The sequence below is a fragment of the Xyrauchen texanus genome, chromosome 18 (genome assembly GCF_025860055.1).
Source record: "Xyrauchen texanus isolate HMW12.3.18 chromosome 18, RBS_HiC_50CHRs, whole genome shotgun sequence".
Lineage (NCBI taxonomy): Eukaryota > Metazoa > Chordata > Actinopteri > Cypriniformes > Catostomidae > Xyrauchen > Xyrauchen texanus.
In genome coordinates, this window is record NC_068293.1 from 16,019,802 (window position 1) to 16,035,031 (window position 15,230).

Consider the following 15,230-nt stretch of genomic DNA (forward strand, 5'->3'; position numbering starts at 1 on the left):
CCCGGTAGGGGATTTCCCTCTAAAGTAGTCGCAAGACGAAACCCTGTGGCACGCATTTGACAAAGTGATAATGATTGATGGTCAATGTCTTCAGCCGGGCATCGCACTCACTGAAACACTGTTTGTTCGGCAATGGAGGAGTCATGAGACAGTGAAGCAGGTTTGAGGTAAATTTTAATTCTTATTTTTACACAATTGACGGTAACCGTCGATTACTCAGATTACAACAATGTCAGGCTTCTGGGTTCTCTCCCTCTCTGGACAGTCAGCGTTTCTCTCTATATAACAAGACACAGGTGTTAGGGTTAATTACAAACCAGGTGACAAGCCTTACCACTCTCTCTGTCTCGCAGACCGACACATGATCACATCCCCACGCCACATGCCCCCACCGCTGACTCAGGCCGGGGCAACATCAGGCCTGCCTACTACCCCCCCCCCCCCATTTCTGGAGAGAAAGTCAGCCACAAACCTTGAATTTAAAGGGCTGGAGAGCCAGATACCAACGGGTGATCTGAACGTTAGTATCCTTCATGCGGTGGAGCCACTGCAGAGGGGCGTGATCGGAGCAGAGGGTGAAGGCCCGTCCCAGCAGGTAGTAGCGGAGCATCAGAACAGCCCACTTAATCGCAAGGCACTCCTTCTCGATGGTGCTATATTTTGTCTCCCTTAAGGAGAGCTTGCAACTAATAAAAAGCACTGGCCGTTCCTCCCCTCCGACCTCCTGTGAGAGCACTGCACCCAGCCCCCTGTCAGATGCATCAGTCTGCAAAATAAACTGATGCACCTGCCCGTGACCCAAGTGGAACCCCAGATACCTAACTTCCACCCGCCCAATTGCACACTTCTTCGGGTTGGCCGTGAGTCCCGCCCACCTCAGCGCTCTCAGGTCGGCCCTCAGGTGTTGCATATGCAGCCGCCAGTCATTACTGTAAATTATGATGTCATCTAGATATGCGGCGGCATAGGCCCTGTGCGATCTGAAGATCTTGTCCATAAGGCGCTGAAACGTGGCCGGGGCTCCAAACAAACCGAACGGAAGTGTCACAAACTGATGTAATCCGAACGGTGTGGAAAAAGCATTTTTTGATGTATATTTGACATATTGGAGTTAAAGGGATCTACCAATACCCCTTTGTTAAGTCCAGCATCGAGTAACTCATCAATTCGCGGCATTGGATAAGCGTCAAATTTGGACAACGCGTTCACTTTCCGGTAGTCAACACAGAAATGGACCGAGCCGTCGCTCTTCAGTACCAGAACTACTGGGCTGGCCCAATTGCTGTGCGACTCTTGTATTACGCCCATTTCGAGCATTACCTCTAATTTTTCCCTAACAACCTTTTTCTTGTGCTCAGGAAGACGATAGGGGCAGCTATGAACCACCACTTCCGGGGTGGTCTCGATATGGTGTTCTATGAGGTTAGTGCAACCGGGCAGGGGAGAAACTACGTCTGTGAACTCCACTTGCAGTCTCGCAATATCTGTCAGCTGCAACAGCGAGAGGTGATCTCTGCAAGTGACCGGGGTGAATGAATTTGATTTGGGAGATACCTCCGGCCCGAACTCCGCCCTCTCCGCAGTTGCCAAGGCTACAGGTACTGCCTCCCTCCAGGGTTTGAGGAGATTGAGGTGGTATGTTTGACGTGACCCTCTCCTATCCGTTTGCTTAACCTCATAATCGAGATCTCCAACTTGTCGTGTGACCTCAAAGGGTCCTTGCCACTTGGCAAGTAATTTGGAGCTCAAGGTGGGCAGAAATACAAGCATTACAAGATATTGCGTAGAGGCACCGCTTCTGGATATCGCGTTGCATAGTCCACCAGAGCTAACACAAAGCGATGTCCGCGTGCAGTCTTCTCTAATGGCCCGACGAGATCCATTCCAATTCTGTCGAAGGGGATCTTGATCAATGGCAGTGGGCGCAATGGCGCTTTTGGGGTGGCCGGTGGGTTCACCAACTGACAATTGACAACACCAACTGGGCACACCACTTGCGAACGTCCCCGTGAAGAGTGTTTCCCGACGGCTCTTCGGTACTAACAGCTGAGTTGTAATCTCTTTGGTTTGAGTGTCCTGCGTCACTCAATACAACCACTCTTTGATAATAGCAAAGTACGGGTATGTGGCCGCAAGACCGGGCTGGAGCTGTTGACCATCAATTACATTCACTTGGTCGAAGGCGTGCCTGAGGGACTCGTCACGTGACTGCTCCAGAGGAAAGTCTGCCTCAGGGAAGCCCCTGAGTACAGGAATTCCCTCGTCTGCATCATCCTGCCGAAGTTGACGGCCCTGGCACCGCCTCCCCAGCCATAGTATTGCCCGTCACACCCCGCGCCACTTCTCTGCAGGACCCATCCACACACATTACCCTCAGTACATTTTTAAAACAGGGCCAATTGGTTCCCAGAATTAGTGGATGGGTGAGGAGGGAATTAACTGCAGCCTCGACTCTATGCCTTTTTCCCCTGAATCGAATCTCAATGGTAACCACTGGATACTTGTGAATATCACCATCCACACACCTCACCCTCACCAGTTTATTTTACTGAGATTAAACCTGGTCGAGATGAGGGAGGCTTACAAGGGTACAATTCCTTGACACCCCCATCTCACAGGTTGATCTATTCGGTGACAACATCGAGGACTTTGCCCAGCAGTTCTCAACAGTTAAGAAGCAGACGGAATCTATTCAGCACATCCTGCCCTGGTGCGGATCAAGATCCTGCACCCTGTCTGCACATCTCCAAGGGCTCCCCCTGCATTATAACGACTGCCGGACACCGCACTTTTACAGCAGGCACACTGCTGTGGAGGTGCCCCCCCACCCCTGCGTGCCCAGCTGTGGCACAAACACACCCACGCCAGGGTGGTTGTGACAGACTACAAGAACGAATTCCCTCCTCCCCCATCCCTGACCGGTCAGATGGTGGGTATCCGGAGCCAGGTAAGTGCTTCGATGTCCCAAGACTCAGCATGGCTATGAGTCCGGGGTTCGAGACCCCTCAACGTGGCCCGCTTTGAGGCCCCACCCGCCAGTATGTCCGGTGCAATTGTCCAACCCGCTGCGGTGGCTGACCAGGACCGTTCGTCTCTGCTATACGATTCAGTTCGCCAGGCGCCCACCCTGGTTCAATGTGTCCGTTTCACCTCAGTGAAACCTGCCCACTCTGGTATGCCCTTACCGAGGCTCCCCTTGGCACAGATGCGCTGGCACACAGCTGGCCTATGTAAGTATGCGTTCCCCCCAGTGAGCCTACTTGCACAGACCCTGTACAAGGTCAGGGAGTATGAGGAGCAGGTAGTCCTAGTAGCACCCTACTGGCCCACCTAGAATTGGTTCTCGGACCTCACGCCGCTCGCGACATGCCCACATAATGCATAATTGACAAAAGTTGATTCTGTGTATTCTTGTGCTGTTTGTATAAATAAAAAATATTAATAACAAAAAAGATCTAAATACACACTGAAGTAACATTATGCATGTTAAAAAAATGCTCCTGCATTTCCCTGACTTCTCTCTCCCTTTTGTTTTGCAGATGGATGCATCGGACAGAGGGTTGGGTGCTATAATGTCCCACATGGTGGAGGGAGAGGAGTGCCCAGTGCTGTACATTAGTAGGAAGCTCTCCATGAAAGAGACAAAGTACAGCACCATAGAGGAGTGCTTGGCCATCAAGTGGGTGGTCCTCACTCTCTGCTACTATTTGTTGGGATGAGCATTCACCCTCTGTTCGGAACATGCCACGCTCCAATGGCTCCACCGCATGAAGGATGCCAACACATGAATCACCTGTTGGTATATGGCACTCCAGACATTTAAGTTTGAGGTGGTCCACAGGCCGGGGCTGTCACGGACTTCCTCTCCAGAAAGGGTCGGGGGGAGTTTGTAGACCAGAAGGTTCCCCCAGCCTGAGTTGGGTGGTGAGAGTATGCAGAGGCGAGGGTGTGGTTGAGCATTCGTCTGGGGAGAGAGGATGTGGTAAGGGTTTTCACCTGAGATTAATTGCTGATAATTGCTGTTTCTATGTTTGCAGTGAGAGACGGGGGAATTTAAAGATGCCCAGTCCATAGAGTGAGAGAGAGAGAAATAGACGCTGCAAAGCTGTATGTGTGTGTGTGACTGGGAGAGACACCTGAAGCTACTTGGTGTGTTGGCTATTGCCGTACTTGACTTGCCTATGAAGCTTCTCTGTTACGCCTTATGCAAACTTGTTTATGTTTATGAGAATAAAGAGTGACTTACCTGAGTTGGAATAGCCATCTCCTGCTTCTTCATTCATTGAACCATGTGACATATAAAAATAGCCTAAATAGCAGCTGCCCATGCTTGCATTGTGAAGTATTGCCAGTTATTCTACCTTTCCAAGCCAGGTTTCCGGTCTTTTAGATTATTTCGACCCTACTCTTATCTCTTGGATTACGTTTTTGCCTTTGTTATTCTGTTTTGATGCCATGTTTTCAAATGTTTATCTGGTTTTTGATCTATCTGCCTATTTACAGTTTTTGCCTCTTGGATTAACCTATGTTTAATAAAACTCTGCAAATGGATCATCATCAGCCTTCCTCATCTGATAGCTTACACTGACATGTTAACTTGCATCTTTGGCATCAGAAAAAGACTGTTCTACACTCACTCATTGTTTTGTAAGGCAGGCTCTAATCAGTAAACCTTCCCATGGGACAGAGACAAATTGTCTCTCCAGTTTGCTCTCTTGAATCCTGTCGAACATCAGCAAAGCTCCAGAGACTGTGGTCGTGAACAGTCACTGTCAATCCCCACTGTTGCAGGAAGAATCCTAATCAACACTGAAAGAGTGAGCAAGAGATGATCTATTTCACCTCCCACTGTCTATATCTAACTCCATCTCTTCTCTCTCATTTTCATCTCAGCTTGTCTCATTAGACTTTTCCCACCCTAACAATAACTTTCTGAACATTAAACATGCATGCTTAGTTATTTTAAAAGAATTAACCAAATGCTGTTTAAAATAGTTTTACACAGAGTATAGCATGACAGCACAGGACAAGTCTAACTACCTCTTTTTCATTTTAATGTGGATAATTAGTAATTACTAAGATAAAATCCAAAAAAGACCATAATCATGATTTTTCAATGATACAGTATAAAATAAGGGATTCTCCAATAGTAGGCTGCAGTTCAGTTGTACCACTCAGCACTTTTGTGTTTCTTGTCAGAATTTTTGTCAGATTTTATGTAAATCTCCCTCCACAGTAATCAGCTGGGCCATCGGCAGTCACTTTGAAGGCTTGACAACTTGGGTGAACAGCGCTTTCTAATTAAGCTTGGCCGCTTATTAAAATTTTCATGGGATTTCTTGTTTGTCAGCAGTTGAGGGTTTGAAGCTGAATAGAGGACTGCTTAGGCAGTGGAGAGCTTGTCTGAGGAAAGACAGCTGAATTTGCAGGTCAGCTGAGTGAATGTAATGTGAATGTGCAATAAAACTCATGACACAGTGCTTGGCACTACACTTCCCCTCTACTACCTGCACACCCAAATCCCAGCTCACCTGATTAATCCTTTAAAAGGTAGACTGGAGAGAATATATAGTGTGTGAGAGTGTATGGGTGTGAGTGTGGAGGGGTGAATGCAGGAGAGTAGAGCTGAATTATTTATAACCATCAAGATATGTGAAACACTTTAAATTATTGTTATTAAGAGAAAGTAACAGGGGCCATTTAAATGATATTTGAAATTTAGTGATATGCAATTCTAGTTATTAAATCTCTTTACTAGATCCTTAGAATTTCCTTGACCAATCATTGAGCTGAATTGCTTTCATCACTTTATTTTGTGCCCTGTCAGCTCTTTTTATCTGGATTTCTCTCATCCATCTTCAGTCACCATTATGTTTTGCTGTCTAAGCAGTGTTTTTGTTGAAGAGCCAGATGTACATTACTGTACATGTGCATTCTGACCAGGGGAAGTCTGGAGAAATATATACATTTATATTTATAACAGTAAATGTTTATAAGTATACATGTAGATGTATTATATTATAGCCTATATGACTTAATATAGGCTATAATATAATACATGTTCATTTACATGTATTTACACAAGCATATTTTGTCATCTTACTTGATCCCTGTGATCAGTGCGACTCAACTGTTGTCTGTGTTTAATGATGTTGCATGTGTGTAATTGAAGTGAACTTCAACAGATAACCTGTGCTCAGTGAGTAGGAAGCAGTGGGCACTGTGCAGGGACCCTGAAGATTTGAACGCACCTCTGGTTAGCAGGTCCCCCATTAGCCCCTGCTGGTAGATCATGAAACTACACCCTCCGGTGCTTAAGAGCATGTTTCCCCATTTCTGGCGGGCTACTAAAAGCATGAACTGTATTTGTTTTTCCTATCTCATACTGTTGACGTCACAAATCCCCAGATAGCAAGAATCTTTGGGCCAAATCTGGAAGTTAGCTGTCACCTGGGTTGGGAGAGTTCCTTTTGAAATGTATTCCACTACAGATTACAGAATACATGCTGTAAAATGTAATTAGTAATGTATTCCATTAGATTACTCAAAGTCAGTAATGTATTCTAAATACTTTGGACAATTACAACTCAGTACAATAGTAGTACAACAGTACATTAAGACAAAATACACGTTAAAAATACATTCTCTGATAAACCTAAATATCTTATGCAGCGTTGTTTCAATTTGATAGATCTTGTTTTAAGGTTATTTAGATATTTTTTTACAGGAAAACAATACAAATATTATTATCAAGAAGATTTTTGCACTAATATCAAAGGTCTTACTTGAAAAAAAGAAAGAAATTATGATCTAACGTGAATATTGTTGATAAAAAAATATGATCGTGACTAGTAACATGTGCATGTCCATTATGTCGCATGGACTATTGTTTTGGGGGCAATTTTTAAGCTATAAAGTGAATCCCTATAAACTACCATTGTATTGAAAAGCTAAATTGGGAGTATATTCATCAACAATTCTCCTTTTGTATTACATAAGAAAAAGTCATACAGGTTTGCAACAACATGAGTAAATTATTATAGAATTTACATTTTTGATGAATAATTCATTTCAATGCTCATTCATTAGAGCCCTGGGTATAGAGAAGGTGCTAGGTGGCTGTGCTGCTGTTTGGAGGTTAAAGATCTTTTTAGGCAACTGAACCTTTTTGCTGGTTAAAAATCATATTCCAAGGATGTATAAGTGGCTACTTCCATCACTCCAGCGACGATTCTTCTGACATCCCTCCTCACCCCCTTCTGCACCTTTATATTTCAAAACATCTTAACCAAATATTTAAAAATAGTTTTTACATTTCTTGCTTTAGTCTATTAGTCCGGGGTGATCTCAGAGCTCAAGCCCAGTCAGTCCCATGTTTGAGCCACTATGCAATGGAGAGGACACCAAGTATCAGTAAACTTGTGAATAGACTAATGGCCATTGAACACTCCTCATCAGTCGCTCACAAGTGTGCTCTAAGCTGCTTTGAATAAAAGTGTCTGTCAAATGCATTAATGGAAATGGTAATTGTAGGAGGTTTGTTTGATTGAAAGCAAGGAGAAAAGACTGGCTAACAGGAAGTCACACTTGTGTGTATAAGAGTTGTACTTCAGTTGTATAGTCTTTGCATCAACTATTTCTGCTTTACTGGCACCTTTCACATGTAAGACCCTGATTCAACTTCTCATCACTGGATGTTCACACACTGTTACACAATCCAATTTATCACCATCTCTGTCAAAGCTAGAAGTTTATCACCACTTAGAATTTCTGAGCCATTTCTAAACACAATCATGGTAATCCCACAGAGATGTTCTGATCTTGTATCAACTGGCCAACGACTGTTTGTGCTTGACTGATTCCAGATGGATGTCACTGTGACACTGTTAGTTAGACCCTGGAGGATCAGGGTGCTGTGATTTTGGGGGGTAAAGCCTGAATAGAACACAAGCAAATGGAAAAGCAAGGTTTTTATGTGATCTTCATGTATTTTGCCTCACTTTAGCATATCGGCAGGGAATCATATTTAAAGTATTCAGAGCTAATGCTATCCAAAATGTTCATCTTTTTTTTTATTTAAAATTATATATTTTTTTATTGCTATTTAACAGGATGCTCAGTGCCCAATGGTTTCCGTGCACTCCTGAAAAGCTGCCCAAATCTGCACTCTGGATTTTATGTGAGTGTCTTTCATCTGTTCATTTTTTTTAAAACGTGGCTTAGCCACAAATTGCTTTCAGATTTTGTGCATCCAGATGAGAGCTGTAAAAAATGACTAAAGTCATTATTATGGTTTGTGAGCTCAGTGAAACACAAAATGCCCATGAACAGATGATAACTATAAGCCAGTTATTCTTAGCTGTTTTTTTACTTGACAAAAAGGAAAAAGTCTTTCAGACATTAAAATGTATTACTCGTTATGAACAGCATATGCCCAACTATACTTAAAATAATTAACTGACATAGTAAAATTGTAAATGTATATATGCAATGCATAAACAACACCCAAATACATGGATTAAACACAAAACTGTTTTTAAATTAGTCACATTACCATATGACAGATTAATCTATGTCAAATTACCCAGAGTGATCATTCTATGAATTTGGCAAAAGAAAGTCAAAATGTCTGCTGCAGAATATGGTCTGTGCATTTAAAAATTTAAACCACTGCCCCCAGTGGCCAAAGCTGATTTTGTTAAGGTGAAATGTCCAATGGGTGGCGACAAAAGCGAGATGTATTTTTAGCTTTAAATGACATATTAAAATCAACAAGAATACATATTTTATTAACTATACAGCCTAAACCAAGTCCCAACCCTAAGCCTAATCATCAGAGGAGTATTAATGTAATTTTAGAGCAAAAAAGCAACCTCCAAATCACGCTTACTATTGCTTATGCAAACGCGGCTTGTCAGTAATTTGGCGTTATGGGGTTGCTTTCAGGGTGCATGAACGTTCAGAAGCAGCATGCCGATTTCCCATGTGGTCATATTGAAATATCATAAAGAAGTTTATTTTGATATTCTAACTGTGCACAATTATATGGTTAGCATTTTAATTTTGAACGTGGTATTGTATTTCTTCTGCAGCCCAAGGCCCAGAACAGAACAGACCTGCAACCAATTTGCATTTTGGCCGACCAGTTGACAACCCCTGCTATAAGTCTTTCCTTACACTGACAAAGCTTATGATTAATGATGTTTTGTACGTTATCTTGACATTTGCATGGACATGGTTTCAGAACATGCTGGTTTTCCTTAATTCAATCAGGAACATTTTCAATTTATCTAAGCCATTAAAAGTCACCAAAGTTCAAAACAATACATTTATATTCAGGTGTGAGAGGAAATAAAGGCTCCCACTGGCTGGTAAAGTATGGTGGGCCGTGTGTTGTTTCGCAGATGAAACCCCAGAGGACCAGCAGATCCCTGCTAGTTCATCCCTATCAAATGATTCTGTTCCACACATCTTTCCAATTGCAGGCAGCTTCCACAAATGAGACCCATGGGGAGGAGGGAAGACCAATGAAGCAGCATGGAGACATGTAAGTGGCTGCTGTGTTGCAGACAGGACATTTTCAAAAAAGTGAACAAAGAACTAGGTCCAAAGCTCTCAGTTTTACAGCAGGTGATCACAGGTTGTGCAAGAAGGTGCATCTATTTTGTTTAGTTTTTCTAAGAAATCAATGCCAACATTGGTCTGGATACAGCTAAATGAATCAGTGGTAAATGAAAAGCATGTCCATCCTTGACTTCCCCCCCAGCACCCTTTTAAATATTCATGCTAACCTTTGGTTTTTGGTCTTTTCGCTTTTGTGAGCACATCTCAGCTATTCAATGCAATGGGGAAAAGCTTGTGTGCCAGTTCTTGTCTCAGAAATATCCACAAAGAGCTTTTAATAACAGGATGTTTGTACAATATAGTGTAATGAGAAATAATGATTTACATTGATCGTGGACCTCCATAAATATATTAAACAACATTATGTGTTGAAATAAACTTTTTATTGCTTGATTTTCCAGTACAAGCCTTTTGTATTTTGGAATAAGATGATTTAGTTTAATTCGGCTCTTTTTTTTTCATTTAGGCCTTTTTTTCATTTGTTATTTTGTATTTTTTTATACACCTGCTCCCCTCTGTACTGGTTACAGTGCCACTGAGAGCGCCACAGACTTCATTCAGCAGTGCACACAAGCTCATGAACACTTCTCTTTAGCGATACAAGTGTTTGCCTTCATTTGTTCAGTGTGCTGCACCTTTGTGCAGAAACTGCTGAAGGCTGCACTAAGAGAGATTGACATTTACATTTACATTTATTCATTTGGCACACGCTTTTATCCAAAGCGACTTACAGAAGAGGAATAACACATCATTAGCGATTCATCTTAAGGAGACAGTGGTACAAAAAAATGCTGCATTACAAAGTTTCACTAGCATCAGAATGATTGAGAGAGAGAAAGCTGGCAGGAGAAGAAACTTCTGGAGCTGTGAAACTGAAGCAGATGGAATCTTATCTCTGCATGGTGTTTTGCTGACAATCGCCATCTTTGTTGAGATTCTACCAAGCCATCCTCCTACTAAACGGTCAGGCAGATGGCATTTTGTTCTGTTTCCCAAATTTGCCCCCAGAAGTTAGCTAAATCATATATACATATATATATATATATATATATATATATATATATACTTGCATATATATATGATTTAGTATATATATAGGTTTGCATATATATATATATATATGCAAACATAAAGTATGATAAAATCATAGTAACAACAAAATTAAACTATGGTTTGTTAGGATTCAGACGAGGGCAGACGAGGAGTGAAGATCTAAATGCAGTTCTTTATAAAATAAACAAGAAAACACAGAATAAATCAAAACACAGGGAACAAACAAAACGTCTCGGGTTACATGTGTAACCCTTGTTCCCTGAAAAAAAGTGGAACGAGATGCTGCACTGCTAAGCGCTACGGGGAACAACCCTAAATGTGAACCGAGCTGAATAATGTGTGCAACACGTCAATGAACATTGACCGGAATTTATAGCCTCGGCTGATGTAATCATTTGATGCACCTGCGGCCAGGCTATAAATGGATACGTCACCAGGTGTCATCAGATACTTCTTTTTGAAGAGCAGTCCTGGGACATCCCAGTGCGGCAAAGCAGCGCAGCATCTCGTTCTGTTTTTTATTCAGGGAACAAGGGTTACACATGTAACCCGAGACGTTCCCTTTACAAAAAGCTTCACTACGATGCTGCGCTGCTAAGCGCTACAGGGAATGCAATACCCACGCCGCTGCACTTGGGGCTGTCCAGACCCCTACGGTTGTGCAGTGTACTCACAAAAACGCGAGAGGTCTCAGACATGAGCTTGAGATGTCGACTCAAGAGCATAAGAGCCCGGAGTAGCATAAACATCTAAACCATTCAATTTTGATGAATGTGTGCGTAGAGGACCAGCCTGCCGCATCACAAACTTGTTCAGGCATGATCTGAGATGTTGACTCAAGGGCATAAGAGCCCGGAGTAGCAAAGCATCTAACACCATAAAGTTCGATGAATGTGTGCGAAGAGAACCTTATCGCAACACAAACTTGTCATAAAAACTGATGAATGTGAGCGGAGAGGACCAGCCTGCTGCATCACAAACTTGTTTAGGCATGGGCTGAGATGTCGACACAAGGACATAAGAGTCCGGAGTAGCAAAGCATCTAACCCATAAAGTTCGATGAATGTGTGCGAAGAGAACCCTATCGCAACACAAACTTGTCATGAAAAATGATGAATGTGAGCGGAGAGGAACAGCCTGCCGCATCACAAACTTGTTCAGGTATGAGCTGAGATGTCGACTCAAGGGCATAAGAGCCCGGAGTGCAGAACATCCAAACTAAAAAAGTCCAATGAATGTGTGCGGAGAGGACAACCTGCCACATCACAAACTTGTTTAGGCATGGGCTGAGATGTCGACTCAAGGATATAAGAGTCCGGAGTAGCAAAGCATCTAGCCCATAAAGTTCGATGAATGTGTGTGAAGAGAACCCTATCGCAACACAAACTTGTCATAAAAACTGATGAATGTGAGCGGAGAGGACCAGCCTGCCACATCACAAACTTGTCCAGACATGAGCTTGAGATGTCGACTCAAGGGCATAAGAGCCCGGAGTGGCAAAACATCCAAACTATAAAAATCTAATGAATGTGTGCAGAAAGGACAACCTGCCGCATCACAAACTTGCTGCAGAGGGAGACCTCTAGCCAAGGTTTTAGAGGAGGAGAGCCCTCTGGTAGAGAGCGCCCTAAAACCTACTGGCGAAGCTTGATCGCGCGCCTCGTAGGCCCGGGCAATAATGAGGATGCCTCTTTGAGGGCACCCCGCCCACCAAGCCGTGGCAAACCGCAGTGGCCACATAGAACCTGGCAGTGGCGAGGCAAGTGCCCGCTGACAGTTCTTTCTACAGAAAATCCAGAACTGAAGCAAACTGGCAGTAAGCTGGTTCTGTAATAAGAACTATAGGAGAAGGAAACGCATGCAGGCACAATTGTGCTATGTATGCGTTACTACGATCAGCCCCTCCCGAGGGGGGGGGGGGGGGTTGGGTGACTCGGGGAGAAGTAGAGGAGACATTGCGCTATCAACAGAGGCGAAGAGGTCCTCTTCTGCCCTGTAAAATCTACCCAGATCAGTTCCAAGTGGAGGGAGCACTAGCACTTGAAATGGTCTCGATAATCTCAAGAGAAAACCCTGTGAACCTCATTTGGTACCCTTAGGGGCCAGACATGAAAGGTTTCACAATTCGGGCCAAGGATGAGAAGGTCCTCCCTGTTCAGAATCGCCCAAGGCGAGCCATCGAGGAGAGGAATTAGCTCAGAGAAACATATCCTGTTCGGCCAGCGCAGCGCCATTAATAGGAGGCAAGACCCTTGCTGGTGAACATCAACAAGACTCCCGGGAGCAGAGAAACCGGGGATAGAAATGCATACAGACGCATTCTGGGTCATGTATGTGTCTTAACGTCCAGACCCAAGGGGGCTGAGTGATTTCAGGGAGAAGTAGAGGAGACATTGCGCTATTCATAGAGGCGAAGAGGTCCTCTTCTGCCCTAAGATCTCACCCAAACTTGTTCCAAGTGGAAAAAGCCCGGCATTTAAAAAGGTCTCGATAACCTCAGGAGAAAGCCCTGTGTCCCTCAGTTGGTACCCTTAGGGGCCAAACATGAAAGCTTCCACAATTCGGGGCAGGGATGAAATATTGCCCTGTGCCTGAGATAGAAGATCCTTCCTGTTCGGAATCGCCCAAGGCAAGCCGTCGAGGGAAGAGATTAGCTCCAAGAACCAAGCCCTGTTCGGCCAGCGTGGTGCTATCAGTAAGAGGCAAAAACCCTTGCTGGCGAACTCTGGGCAACTACTACCTTAGGGTGGAGTTCTTAACTCCCCCGTTGGTATTTTCTGTCTGGACCGTAAATCTGCACCCGTATACGGGCATCCAGGGATATAACTGACCTGAGTGACAGGTGCTTACCCTGGGCCCTTAGGAGAATCCAACGTGTCAGAACAGTGCAAACTTGACCTAGCCTGACTTTGCTCAGGGTGATCTGAATGGACTCAATCCTAGCGGGAGACAGTTGTGCCCGCATTGTGATTGAACTCCATACGATGCCCCGATAGACCCTCAACCCCAGAGAAACAGATGAGCTAAGACGATGTCCCTGTGCTGAACTGCCAGTTCCTGGAACTGCGCTAGGATCAGCCAGTCGTCTACATAATTCAGAATGCAGATGCCCCGGAGTCGCAAGGAGCCAGCGCTACATCATGCATTGTGAATGTGCGGGTAAAAAGGGCTAGGCTGAGTGAAAGAACATGACCCTGGAAGACTTCGCCCCCGGAAGTGAACCTCAGGAACTTTCCATGTTGTGGCAGAACTTCTAAATGAAGTATAGAAGTGCGTCATAAGATTGATGGTGACCAGCCAAACGAGTTGTAGGGCTTGAGACACGACCGTCTTGACAGGCATCATCTTGGACTTGAACACCCATGGGTAGTTCAAGCTTTAAGATCTAAGCCACACGCCACCCCTCACCCTCCATGGGAAACGGGAAGTATTTAGTGTAATAACCTAACTCTCTCTCTGGAAGGGGAACACATACCATGGCCCCTTTAACCAGGAGATTGAGTTTTTGTGTTTTTAAATAAAAAGAAATCCGGTTCACGGTAGTGAGAACACGCCGTTGAAACACGGAAAAGCGGTGAGTGAATTAAATCCTGACGCCCTTATAAGACCCACAGAAAAGAATATATCCGGCAGAAGTTTCCACGCTGCCAGGATCTCTGAGATGGGTATGATATTTTAACACTTCCTGTTGAGGGGTTTTCGAGTGTTCTGCGTCCTGAATAAAATGCAGGAACAGCGAAAACACTCAATTTTGATGGAAGCCTCTGCAACCCGAAACACCAAGAGGTGGCAGGAATGGAGGGGCTTCGAGGGGGTACCGGGAGGGGTGAAGTGAATCACGCACCCCGTCCCGAGGGGTGCTACCCCTAATCTAGGCGCAAGACTGTCAGGGTTTTCTCTTACTAGAATTTATAGTCCTGAGGTCTTGCTTCGGGGGCTGGCGAGGGCAGCGAGACTGTCCCCAATCCCTGGGAGGAGGAGCACGACTCGCCACGCTTTGCTTTTGAGCCTCCCTTCATTCAGGACCGAGGCGGGTCTGAGGCTTGCTCGTCAAGCGCAGAACCCACACTGAGGTCGTCCAGGAGGTCAGCCTGGTAAGCCTGTAAAACAGCATAGTGTGCAGAGCAGCACCAGCCTGACCTGCTGCTTGATAAGCCCTTCCCACTAAAGTGGAGGTTGTCCTACAAGGCTTTGAGGGGAGAGAGGGCTTCTTAAGTGACGATGCCGAGCCCGGCGAGAGATAGCCCGCAAGCGTCTCTACGACCGGCGGCATCACTGAATAACCCCGTGCCTCAGCACCCACGATAGTCGAATATAATGACATCGAGGGTATGTGAACACGGGAGGAAAATATATATATATATACGTATATTTATCGGCCGATTGTCGAACCTCGGATTGAAGAGGAACAATGCCATTTTCGTCCTGGCCATGGAACGACGGACCAGATCTTTACTCTCGCAAGGATCCTGGAGGGGGCCTGGGAGTATGCCCATCCGGTCTACATGTGTTTTGTGGATCTGGAGAAGGCGTATGACCGGGTCCCCCGGGAG